The sequence below is a fragment of the Schistocerca serialis genome, chromosome 5 (genome assembly GCF_023864345.2).
Source record: "Schistocerca serialis cubense isolate TAMUIC-IGC-003099 chromosome 5, iqSchSeri2.2, whole genome shotgun sequence".
In the NCBI taxonomy this organism is placed as follows: Eukaryota; Metazoa; Arthropoda; class Insecta; order Orthoptera; family Acrididae; genus Schistocerca; species Schistocerca serialis.
In genome coordinates this window covers 814,052,063-814,066,394 of record NC_064642.1, presented here as the reverse complement: position 1 = coordinate 814,066,394, position 14,332 = coordinate 814,052,063, and positions in this window count along the sequence as shown.

Sequence of the window (14,332 nt, the reverse complement as noted above, 5' to 3'; positions counted from 1 at the left end):
CGTGGAGCCATTAAAACAATCATTCTTCTTGCACCCCATACACGAATGGAACAGGGGAAGAAACCCTAATAACGGGCAGTGAGGTGTACCCCCTGTCATGAACTGTATAGTTGTTTGCAGAGTGTAGACGTGGAGTGTAGATAATGTTATTAGATGGGCAGATCCACAAACAGCATGGTGTCAAGTAACCACCAGCAAATATATAGTCTAACACAGGTGGCTTGAGGTGAATGAAGTAATGAATAAATGCCAAACATGAAAGAGAATTTTTACAGTCTAGAAAAGTCAGAAATTTATTTTCACTTCTAATGACCTCTGATTTCAGTAATGCAGACAGCTCTAAAAGAAATTCCCAACATGAACCACGAACAACATTTTTGTTTGCGTTTTCCTGGGACAGAAATATGAATTATCAAGTGGGTGACAAGTGCCACTTATGTAATGGAGAATCACTTCCCATTTGCTGAGTATGGAAGATCACATTTCACAGGATTCTCATAACAGAGACATTGCAGTAGCATGTAAACAGCTTACCTGCATCATCACTTCGTCTTCGCTTTCTACGAGAGACTAATGAATCGCTATCACCATCAGATTTTCTTTCCTGAAAGAAAAAGTTCAGCACTTAAATAAATGTAAATCAACAAAATTTGAGTGTAAATCACTATCACATAGACTGCAATATGTCTACATATATACCCTGCGAACCACTGTAATAAGAATAGAAGAGGGCTCCTCTCACTATACTATTTGTTAGGGTTATGTGAGAAGAAGTTTTAACATGGAGATAAAGTGTCAAACAATAGGCAGATGTGTAAAAACTACATCCTTTACTAGTGCTGGAGAAACCAAAGACAGTGTTTGGACAGTATACAAAGTCTCTTCTTTCACTTGCCTCTATCCTCTCACCCCATTTCCATTTTGTCAACACCACTCACACTGGTTGGGAGAGATAGTTAACACCCTTTGACAGATGTGGAAATAGGAAGTGTGTGTCACCGCATTCCATAGGTCAGCACTGTTGGTTCAAGCAAACCTGGGTCAAGCACTAAAAGGGAAACCAAGAAATTTATTACCTGCCTGTTGGAAGGGAGGCGCTTCCACAATAATGTCTGCTGAACTCAGGACCACGAGTTTAAAAAAAAGAAAAAAAACCTGTATGGACATTCAATCATTTGATAAAGTGATGCACTAGATAAATGAAGTATGAAATTTTGGATGGAGCCTCATCAACCCAAGTAAGAATAACTTCTGACTTGCACCAGATGACAGTGCTGGAACTCTAGTCCTCCTCATTTTATGTTAATGAGCTGACCAACAGTACTAATAGCAACCTCAGATTTTTCACAAATGATACTTACCAATAATGAATTATTGTCAAGAAAGATTTGCAGAAATAATCAATCAGATATGAAAAAAATTCAAAGTGGGGCAAAGATTGGTAACTTGATTTGATGCATAGAAAGGTAAAACTCTGGATTTCACAAAATGAAAAAAATCATACTTTTACTGTATTATGAATGATTCAAAATAATTGTACAGTAAACTAAGACAATAATAATTTTCTGGGATTCAAAATGGAACAGTTTTACAAGGTCCATAACAGGTGGATGACTCAGATTCATCTGTGTGGCCAAATTTAGATAATTGTTAAAAGTGTGAGGGATCAGACCATTTGTTCAACTGACTGAATGCATACAAAGAAGGATATCACAGATGGTTACAGGTTAGCTTGACTGATGGGAGCAATAATCCTGAGAAAACAAATACAAATTATCCCACAAAACTAACCTTATGAGAATACAAGAACCAGTATTAGTGAAGAATCTAGAAACATTCTTCAGCCTCATGCATTTAGCTCCCTTAGAAACTCTGAAGACCAAATTAGGCTATTTACTGTATACATAAAGGTAGTTAATCATCCGTTATTTGCTCAGTCCATATGCAATTGCAATGAGGAGAAATCCTAACACATGGTGCCTTCCAAAATACCCTCTGAAACACACTTCAGAGTAGTTTGAGGAATATTTATGCAAACACAAATATTTATGCACACACACTTCTTAACTGATATTAGAAGAGAGGAAAAATGAAAGAAAGTACTTAAGTCTCAGGAGATTATATGAAGAAAAATTATTTAAATACAAGACAGAATTAATCCTAAATTTTTCAGCTTATTTCAGTACTAACCATTTCGTCCTATTGCATATGAAATTCCGTAACACTAGAACCACGGCTGGGTCACTCGTGACCCACTTGATCATTTTTTTGTTTGTCACTCTTTTGTATTATTGCCTAGAGTGTTACATTTCTGTGACTTTTATTAAATAACGTAATTAGTGATTATACTTCATTTCACATTTTATGGTGATAACATAAAAGAGAAATATGAAGGTTCACCTAGAACTGCGGATGGGTCAGTTCTGACCCGCCCAGTGCAGTCGCTGTAACAATCGCATTTTTCATGTAGTTTCATGCCTATTGTTAGAGTGTGTTTGGTCAACAATCGCGAAACTCATTTTTACTTCACTTCAGGCTGACGTTCCAGTTTTCAGCAGGGGACGAGAAAGAGAGGTTCAAACAAGTCTGACCTTACGAATATATTATGGCCAAATTTCTACGCACAGAAGCAGACATTATAAATGCTCTAAATGAGATTTTAGATAATGAATCTGAGGGTGAACCACTGGAGTCTCTATCTGAGGAACAATTTCCATCGCCAATAGTTCTGGATTCTACATCAGAAGATGATCTTACTCCTGAGAAGGTTCTACTGTATGCTGATGAGATAGGTATGCTTTTTTGTGTGTGTGTTTTATAATGATTTTTGTTTATGTATATGTTGCATAGACAGTAATTTGAATTGCAACACTTATGTTTATACATTGTTTCCTGCTGAAATTTTACAAGTTATATGTTACATTTATGAAGGTGTTTTTTTGTTCTAATATTACACAATATATTCAATATTAAATCATGTTCTAATATGTATAACTACTATTACAGGAACAGCTGCCACAGAGACTAAGTCAACTCAAGGAAGTGGATGTCCTGAAGGTTGGTGTGGACAACAAACTGCCCAGGGTTCTGGACTACTTCAGTTTCCTTCAGGTAGCGATATTGTAGCACCCGACGGAACAACCTGGAAAGTTGGAGTATTAGGTGACTGTTCAGTTGGAAGATATTGACAACAGAATGTTTTCAAAGATAGGACAGGACCATCTCCACATGCAAACCACGTGAGTGAGACCTGTTAGAGTGGACAGCATTTAATGATAATGGACAAAGTTTTGAAACATATTGTAAAATGTACAGAAACTGAAGCACCTCGTGTACTGAGCTCAGATGAGTGGACTATAAAAATTAAAGAACTGGAAGCTTTTATAGCTATATTGTACGTCCATGGTGCTATTGGAGCTAAGAGCTTAGAACTGGACACATTGTGGTCAGTGAAGTGGGGAAATAATTTTGTGAAATCAACAACGGCTCGTGACAGATTCAGAGATACAATGCGTTATCTCAGATTTGACAATATATTCACAAGATCAGAATGACTAAGAGAAGACAAGCTTGCTTTGGTATCAGAAATCTGGAGTGAGTTCATTGCGAATGCACAGTCTAGCTACATACCGGGTCCATATATAACAATCGACGAACAGCTTTTTCCTTCAAAGTGCCATTGCAGATTCACGCAGTTTATGGCCTCAAATCCTGACAAATACGGGCAAAAGTATTGGATGACGGTAGATAAAGACTCAAAATATATTGTGAATGATATCCCTTATATAGGAAAGAATGATACTAGGTGGAGTGATGAGCGTCTTAGTGGCTTTGTTGTAAAAAAATTTATGCAACCTTACCTCAAAAAAAGAATAAATGTCACATGTGACAATTTTTTCACCTCCTTAGCACTCTCTGACACACTGAAAGCTAATTCTACGAGTCTTGTGGGAACAATAAATCGATCTCACAGGGAAATACCAGTCTATATCAAAAAGGCAAGAGAACAGTTATAAAGCACAGTATTGTTGAAAAAAAGATGATACCACACTTGACTGTCTATCATTGTAAGAGCAACAAGAAGTTTAATTCTTAATTTCTTTGCGTGTTTTTGGTACTTGCATTGCTTAATTCATAAATTTCGAGCGTATTATAGTATTTGAGAGTTGTAGCATAGCGTTTTAGTACCTGAATAGTGTAAATTCGCGTAGTCGTTTGTCTACTGTTTTGTTTTGATCGGCCAGTGTCGGTTGGTCGCAGTCAGTGTGCTCCCTGCCGCCGTTGGATAAGCAGCTGCAGCAGCAAGTCGTATACTCCTAGCTCACTCATTTGTTACATAGTTTAATTCTTAATTTCTTTGCGTGTTTTTGGTACTTGCATTGTTTAATTCATAAATTTCGGGCGTATTATAGTATTTGAGAGTGTAGCATCGTGTTTTAGTACCTGAATAGTGTAATTTCGCTTAGTCTCCTTCCGCCGCCGAGCAGTGTCAGCAGTGCGCAAGTAGCAGCATTACTGCATTTACTAGGCAATCTTGTATTTTAATAACCGTTTAAATTTTGTCGATTTGTTTGCGCTCTCTGTAGATTAGTTCAGACGTTCTTAGCAAAACAGTTTTTAGCATGGATAGGAACTGCAACTGCTGTGTTCGGATGCAGGCTGAGTTGGCATCCCTTCGCTCCCAGCTTCAGGCAGTGTTGGCTTCGGTCACACAGCTTGAGGCTGTTGCCAATGGGCATCACTGTGGGGGTCGGGATGGGGGTTTGTCGGGGACGGCCAGCTCGTCCCACGCATCCCCTGATCGGACTACGACTGTGGTTGCCCGGGATACTGCCCGCATTGAGGCTGATCCCTCACCTGTGGTAGAGTGGGAGGTCGTTTCAAGGTGTGGCAGGGGGCGAAAGACATTCCGGAGGGCTGAACGGAAAGCCTCTCCAGTTTGTCTGACGAACCGGTTTCAGGCTCTGTCTCAGGCTGATACTGATCTTCGGCCTGACATGGCTGCTTGTCCTGTTCCAGAGGTTGCCCCTCAGTCTGCAAGATCCGGGCAGTCGCAAAGGGTGGGCTTACTGGTAGTTGGGAGCTCCAACGTCAGGCGCGTAATGGGGCCCCTTAGGGAAATGGCAGCAAGAGAGGGGAAGAAAACCAATGTGCACTCCGTGTGCATACCGGGGGGAGTCATTCCAGATGTGGAAAGGGTCCTTCCGGATGCCATGAAGGGTACAGGGTGCACCCATCTGCAGGTGGTCGCTCATGTCGGCACCAATGATGTGTGTCGCTATGGATCGGAGGAAATCCTCTCTGGCTTCCGGCGGCTATCTGATTTGGTGAAGACTGCCAGTCTCGCTAGCGGGATGAAAGCAGAGCTCACCATCTGCAGCATCGTCGACAGGACTGACTGCGGACCTTTGGTACAGAGCCGAGTGGAGGGTCTGAATCAGAGGCTGAGACGGTTCTGCGACCGTGTGGGCTGCAGATTCCTCGACTTGCGCCATAGGGTGGTGGGGTTTCGGGTTCCGCTGGATAGGTCAGGAGTCCACTACACGCAACAAGCGGCTACACGGGTAGCAGGGGTTGTGTGGCGTGGGCTGGGCGGTTTTTTAGGTTAGATGGCCTTCGGCAAGTACAGAAAGCGCAACAGCCTCAACGGGTGCGGGGCAAAGTCAGAACATGCGGGGACCGAGCAGCAATCGGTATCGTAATTGTCAACTGTCGAAGCTGCGTTGGTAAAGTACCGGAACTTCAAGCGCTGATAGAAGGCACCGAAGCTGAAATCGTTATAGGTACAGAAAGCTGGCTTAAGCCAGAGATAGATTCTGCCGAAATTTTTACAAAGGTACAGACGGTGTTTAGAAAGGATAGATTGCATGCAACCGGTGGTGGAGTGTTCATCGCTGTTAGTAGTAGTTTATCCTGTAGTGAAGTAGAAGTGGATAGTTCCTGTGAATTATTATGGGTGGAGGTTACACTAAACAACCGAACTAGGTTAATAATTGGCTCCTTTTACCGACCTCCCGACTCAGCAGCATTAGTGGCAGAACAACTGAGAGAAAATTTGGAATACATTTCACATAAATTTTCTCAGCATGTTATAGTCTTAGGTGGAGATTTCAATTTACCAGATATAGACTGGGACACTCAGATGTTTAGGACGGGTGGTAGGGACAGAGCATCGAGTGACATTATATTGAGTGCACTATCCGAAAATTACCTCGAGCAATTAAACAGAGAACCGACTCGTGGAGATAACATATTGGACCTACTGATAACAAACAGACCCGAACTTTTCGAATCTGTATGTACAGAACAGGGAATCAGTGATCATAAGGCCGTTGCAGCATCCCTGAATATGGAAGTTAATAGGAATTTAAAAAAAGGGAGGAAGGTTTATCTGTTTAGCAAGAGTAATAGAAGGCAGATTTCAGACTACCTAACAGATCAAAACGAAAATTTCTGTTCCGACACTGACAATGTTGAGTGTTTATGGAAAAAGTTCAAGGCAATCGTAAAATGCGTTTTAGACAGGTACGTGCCGAGTAAAACTGTGAGGGACGGGAAAAACCCACCGTGGTACAACAACAAAGTTAGGAAACTACTGCGAAAGCAAAGAGAGCTCCACTCCAAGTTTAAACGCAGCCAAAACCTCTCAGACAAACAGAAGCTAAACGATGTCAAAGTTAGCGTAAGGAGGGCTATGCGTGAAGCGTTCATTGAATTCGAAAGTAAAATTCTATGTACCGACTTGACAGAAAATCCTAGGAAGTTCTGGTCTTACGTTAAATCAGTAAGTGGCTCGAAACAGCATATCCAGACACTACGGGATGATGATGGCATTGAAACAGAGGATGACACGCGTAAAGCTGAAATACTAAACACCTTTTTCCAAAGCTGTTTCACAGAGGAAGACCGCACTGCAGTTCCTTCTCTAAATCCTCGCACAAACGAAAAAATGGCTGACATCGAAATAAGTGTCCAAGGAATAGAAAAGCAACTGGAATCACTCAATAGAGGAAAGTCCACTGGACCTGACGGGATACCAATTCGATTCTACACAGAGTACGCGAAAGAACTTGCCCCCCTTCTAACAGCCGTGTACCGCAAGTCTCTAGAGGAACGGAGGGTTCCAAATGATTGGAAAAGAGCACAGATAGTCCCAGTCTTCAAGAAGGGTCGTCGAGCAGATGCGCAAAACTATAGACCTATATCTCTTACGTCGATCTCTTGTAGAATTTTAGAACATGTTTTTTGCTCGCGTATCATGTCATTTCTGGAAACCCAGAATCTACTATGTAGGAATCAACATGGATTCCGGAAACAGCGATCGTGTGAGACCCAACTCGCCTTATTTTTTCATGAGACCCAGAAAATATTAGATACAGGCTCCCAGGTAGATGCTATTTTTCTTGACTTCCGGAAGGCGTTCGATACAGTTCCGCACTGTCGCCTGATAAGCAAAGTAAGAGCCTACGGAATATCAGACCAGCTGTGTGGCTGGATTGAGGAGTTTTTGGCAAACAGAACACAGCATGTTGTTATCAATGGAGAGACGTCTACAGACGTTAAAGTAACCTCTGGCGTGCCACAGGGGAGTGTTATGGGACCATTGCTTTTCACAATATATTTAAATGACTTAGTAGATAGTGTCGGAAGTTCCATGCGGCTTTTCGCGGATGATGCTGTAGTATACAGAGAAGTTGCTGCATTAGAAAATTGTAGCGAAATACAGGAAGATCTGCAGCGGATAGGCACTTGGTGCAGGGAGTGGCAACTGACCCTTAACATAGACAAATGTAATGTATTGCGAATACATAGAAAGAAGGATCCTTTATTGTATGATTATATGATAGCGGAACAAACACTGGTAGCAGTTACTTCTGTAAAATATCTGGGAGTATGCGTGCGGAACGATTTGAAGTGGAATGATCATATAAAACTAATTGTTGGTAAGGCGGGTACCAGGTTGAGATTCATTGGGAGAGTGCTTAGAAAATGTAGTCCATCAACAAAGGAGGTGGCTTACAAAACACTCGTTCGACCTATACTTGAGTATTGCTCATCAGTGTGGGATCCGTACCAGGTCGGGTTGACGGAGGAGATAGAGAAGATCCAAAGAAGAGCGGCGCGTTTCGTCACTGGGTTATTTGGTAACCGTGATAGCGTTACGGAGATGTTTAATAAACTCAAGTGGCAGACTCTGCAAGAGAGGCGCTCTGCATCGCGGTGTAGCTTGCTCGCCAGGTTTCGAGAGGATGCGTTTCTGGATGAGGTATCGAATATATTGCTTCCCCCTACTTATACTTCCCGAGGAGATCACGAATGTAAAATTAGAGAGATTAGAGCGCGCACGGAGGCTTTCAGACAGTCGTTCTTCCCGCGAACCATACGCGACTGGAACAGGAAAGGGAGGTAATGACAGTGGCACGTAAGGTGCCCTCCGCCACACACCGTTGGGTGGCTTGCGGAGTATCAATGTAGATGTAGATGTAGAATGTCCTGATTCTGAGCACTATGCATCCTTATGTGACAATTGAGGATGGTATAAAAAGAAGCCAGATACTGTTACGTTTTATAACTGCTCTAAATATGGAGTGGACGTGGTTGACCAAATGGCTCACAAATAGTCTGTCAAAGCACCATCGAGACGTTGGCCTGTTCACACATTTTACAACTTGCTGGATTTGGCTGGGATAAATGCGTGGGTATTGTTCAAGTCTCTAAATGATAAAAAATTGAAACACAACTGGTGGAGGAGCTTGCTGAGAAGTACGCAGCGACTAGAAAGACTAGCGTCCCTGTCAGACCTGAAGATATTCCTGACAGACAAAAAAAGTGAACACGTCACCTTGTAAAGTCTAACTGTGAAGGAAACAAATCATTTGTAAAGTGTCACATCTGCAAGAAAACTGTGTGCAACAAATGTACATCAAAAGACTATTATTTGTGTTCATTATGTAACGGTAGCCAGTAAAAACACTCAGTATATACATGTAAGTTTTAAAATATTAAGTTATAATTTGTGTAAACATGGTTTATTTTTGTTAATTTCATTCTAAATATCATAGTGCTTCTAACAATAGATTGATTAGCAGTAACAATAACCCATTGACATAGGGGAAATAAAGGAAAAGATCGCGGGTCATTAGTGACCCAGCTGTGGTTCTAGGTACGTCCAAGTATCAGCGGTTCTAGTGTTAAAGCACTTCATTTTTGTTACTGCACAATGGGACTACATACTTTTCACAATAAACCCACTTAGATTCATTATATTCAGGAAATTTGCATCTCTGCCTTACTTCCAAGTGACAGACATGGTCCAGTCGTATATCCTTTGGTGGCACATGGGCTGTTGGTACTCTACTGTTCTTTGCTTGGATTTTTGATCCACTTCATTGCTAGATCTCCCTGATTTTGCTGCAGTTGTACTTATCTGGTATAAGAATTCATAAACCTCTACACAAAATTTGCTTCCACTCTGGGACGGAGCAAGAACGTCCCGAGACCCAAAGAGCCAACACAACTGCTGGCTCACCCTGCATTCATGAAAATTACAGAGAGCATTGGTGATACTAATTGGGCTATAATGGTCCATCTCTAGAAGGTGCTTACGTGGTTTCAGTACTGGGACAAATTAACTTTCTTGCCATTGTGATATGAACTAGCCCTCACTCCTGATGCTGTTAAAGATGGTAAAGCTATGACACCAACAGTACCGTGATAGATGTTTAATCACTTGGATGCGGATGTGGTCTCGTGTTAGGGCTGTATCAGGGCAGTGGACTAAGACACCGACAAATTCCCACTTGCTCAATGGAGCATTACACGGCTCCAGTGGTGTGTAGTGAAAGATAATTGCTTTTGCTCCATCCACTCTTTCAGGAGACAAATGGCAGGTTGATAATGCTCAGATGCAGATGCCCAGGCATAAAGAAGAGCAGAATGTTCAGTAATGGCACCTGGGTCAGTGCAGACAGTGCCATTCAAGGTAATACGAGGCACATCTGTAGGTGTCTGGTATCCATAGAGATCTCTGATCTTAACCCAAGCCTGAAAGGAGAGGTACATAGTCTTATGGTTTAATGATTCCATTTAAAGCAAACTTATTTCCGTTGTTTTGTTAGGTGGCAGGCCCGAACATGAAGCTGCTTACAGGTGATAAGGTGCTTTGTGAGTGCTGCTTAGAGCATTGGAGAGCCAACATAAATCTCTAATGGCCCCTGTAGCATTTTATGACCACCAAGGTACTGTATTCTTTTGGGGCAGGTTCACGGACAGGGGATCTCCAATTCAGCTGCCAAAGATTGAGTGCGGTCATATTCTCAGCTGCCTCATCAATATCTCCATGCAGCAGGAAGCCAAGGGTGACAGGAGATGTGAAAGTACCCTGGTCAACACTGTTTGAGAGCCCATCTCGGCAGAGAAGACATCAGGAAGTGGTCACCACATGTCATCGTGGACTCTCTTGGGGATGGATGTATGGATGGATGGATGGATGGGAGAAGACAAGGAATGCAGATACGAAGGTCAATAACCAAGAAAGTTGCATGCACCAAGCTGAAGTTTGTGGGGCTACCAGAAATCAGTAGGCAAGGGTCAGGTTGTGGCTGTAAACTTTCATGGTCTTTGCCATGGCCAATGATTGTAGTGCCACCCCAAAAAGAGTTATGGGCATTGAAATCCCCAAAAATGTGGGGGAAGCTGAGAAACCAATGATTACAGTATATTCTGACACACTTTACCGTTGGGGGTGGGGAGGTTAACACTGCAGTAGGTGATATTCTGAAATGCCCTTACTCAAACAGCCACAACCTCTAAAGGTGTATTAAGAGGCACAAGTTCACTACAAAGAGTGTCCTGAATATATGTGCAAACTCTGCCTGACACCCTGTCATAGGTAGCACGAGTCTTAATACCCACCCTATCAATGAAGGACCAGGGTCTGCATTGGTGGAAAACGAGTCTCCTGAAGGGCAATATGGAAGGCAGGGGAAGTGATTGAAAGATGTCATAGCTCAGCCTGGAGGTGGAAAAAACTGCTATAGATCCACTGGAGAATAATAATGTTGAAGTACTGTGGGGCCATAAAGTGACCAAGGAGGTGGCTATGCCTTAGGGTCACGTGCTGCCATAGCTTGAGGGGCTATAGCATCAATATACACAGGTTCTGGGTTGCACTATATGGTACTAACTGGGCCTCATGGGACAACAGAATCTCTTCCTTGGTCACAGGAATGGAACAGGTGCAATTTGGTGGTGTGGGGGCTACCAGAATTTCCTTGTTTGAGGACTTTTGATCTTCTTCTTCTTAGAGTGTTTGCAGACCAGTGGAAACCCTGGAAGCAAGTGTCCCATGTCCCAAGGGACCTCTTTCTGGCTAGGCAAGCCAGAGGAACACGACTTGTCTGGCTGGGAGGTGGGGGACCAATGTCCCAGATGGGTGGGAAGTCCATGATTTTCAAGTAGGTGAGGTGGAAGTAGCAGGAGGAGAGTTGCCAACTATAGGGAAAGGGGGGGGGGGGGGGTGGAGGCTTGGTCAAGCAGCCCTGAAGCCCCAGTGTCGGAGATGTAGCTGGTGAGAGTACTGTTGCCAAAGCAGGCAAGGTCATGGCAGCTGCAGCATATTACATTTATACGTGCTGGGTGCAACCACTCACACTTGTTTGGCTCTTGACAAGTTAGATCATCCAGGGTCTCGTATTCTTATCTTCTCTCTGGAAAACGGTGCATTCTGGCGAGCAGGGGGGAATGGTGCATTCCACAGTTGACATTTTAAGCACTGCATCGTGGAAAGGGGGGTGGGGGGCATACAGTTTCACATCACATATCGGTATATAATCACCTTGACCATTTCAGGCAATTAATTGCCCTCACAGGCCAAGATGAAGGCACCTATAGCAACCCATTGTCCATTGGTCCCCCATGTTCATGATGAACGCAGTGTACACCCCTCACTCCAAAATGGTGCACAGCTCATCAGATTGCAAGAGCAGAACTTGGCGGAAAATGATGCCCTGAATTATATTTAGAATGTTATGGAGGAGTGACAGTCAGCTGTATGTCACCCAGCGTGCTGTAAGCAAGCAGCACCTGTGACTGGGCAGGGGATGCTGTTTTGATCAAAACTGACCCACTTTTCATTATACAGATGACTTCCACTTCCACAAACTTGTCTTTTAAGTTCTTTTTTCGGCCAACAAGGAATCCCCATCAGTCATTATGCAAACCATGTTGTGGAGAGCATCTTTCTCTGCTTGTCATTTACCCCTATGGTTCTCCCATGGCATAGCCAAGGAAGGGAACATTTTAAGGTTGTATCTCTCTGGATTAAGAGAGGTCTTTCCTTCCATAGAGACTGCTGGGCTGTATGACTGCTAGTGGAAGATAACTTCATCTACTACATTTGCAGCTCATCTGCTGTAGTAACACCACTCTGAATTGGCACTCTTTCCATACACGCCACCCAGCCTCACCAATGGCTACCTGGCCAGTAATGCATTGTGAAGGGTGCAATGATGGAAAGGCACAAAATTTGGAGCATCCACTGCATTGTGTGACCACCTCTGCAAGATATGCACTTCCAGAGAACTTTGGAAGTAGGTGGCATGTCAAACCCAAGAATGGGGACTATGTTTTTATTTAATGAGAAGTTACAGAAAATGTCTGAAGTGAAAACTCGATTCCCTACCATAAACCAGATCCCAGAAAGGTGTGCACCAAGAAAACCATCTGATGGGCAGGGCAGGTAGACAGGGGGGGGGGGGGGGGGTAGTGGAAGTACAAGCCTGTAGCATGGAAAGGAAGTAACGCTGCAAAGGCTGGGGACCCATGACAGCCGTGCACTTATTCACTAGTTCTGTGAACCCCCTGGAGGGTCAGATAACCAGTCCTTCACAGCACCTTGCCAACCGAGTATGCTGCTGTATTTAACTGATTTTTGTGGAACAAACTCTTACATAACTAAGTCATCAGACAACAATTTAGCTACCCATTGCGTTAAATGAACCAGCAAGCCATCTGAATGAAAACCAAGAGTAGTCCTCTCTAAATAAAAACTGTGACTGGTGAATGATCCCATTATGGTTACACGAAGAAAATTTCCTGGCCTGGCAGAGAACTGACAATGAATGATCTGAATGGAGGTAGTGTTGTAACGCTCCACAGTGAAATGGGTTTCAGTAGTTCCACACATCAGATCTAACCACATCTTTTAACTCAGGAATGTCGTATACATTCCACTCAAACAATAACTCTGAATATCACACCACCAGAAAGTTTAAAACAGTTTAACACTGACGAAAATACGTCCGAAACTGGTGCAAGATTACGAAATGTCCACTGCCACACTAACAGCAGTTGAGAAATGGTCAATTGAAGGGGATTCCAAAGTTGCAATCACTCATTAACACATCGACGAAGTGCAGAGTGATCTACTACACAATTAACAATTCAAGGTGTTGGAAATAGGAGATGCCATAGAAATATCATAAGAAAGAATATTGTCTTTTCAGAATTTCGTAAACATTCGTAATTGCGCTAGTGGTGTGTTGGAACGAAGTGGTGTTGTCATCCTTGTACACACCTGTATTTAATGTGTAACTGTATAAAGTTTCATTGCTGTACATCCGTTAGTTATCGCTCAGAGCTTTACTGAGTAGAATGTTACGTCGCACAGTTTGCGAATTTCGAGATGGCAGAGATAGAGGAGCAACACGCTGCGTTACATTTTGCATGAAACAAACTTTAGTAAACATTTACAGACACACACAGGATGATGCAGAAATTCTACGTTGATGAGTGCTTAAGCCGTACTCGGTGTTACGAATTGTTCACACAGTTTAAATATGCGAAGGCGGAAGTTTAAGATGAGGCCCATTCAGGATGCCCTTTGACGTCTACCGACAACACTCATGTCAGGAACGTCAACGAAACTGTGCGTGCCAGTCTAAGACAGAATGTCCGAGAGACTGCATAAGAATCTAATATTTCAGTTGAATCCTGTCACAAAACCCCGACACTGCATCGTGTTGCCGTCAGGTTGGTCACACGGCTATGAAGTCAAGACCAGAAAGACCTTCACCTCTGAATCTGTGAAGAGCTTTTGTATGGCGCAAATGGGAACCAGATGTTCGTTGAGATAATTTTAACTGATGATGAGACGTGGATCTACGTTTATGATATTGAGACGTTAAAACAACGAAGATTTGCAATGATAGGCAAGGCAAGAAAATTCGCAGACGACACTTCACGCGAACCAGCAAAAGACATACCAAGACAGCTTCTGGAAGTAGAAACAGCATTTGGAGCGGTGTATCAACTGTGCAAGAAAGTATTTAGA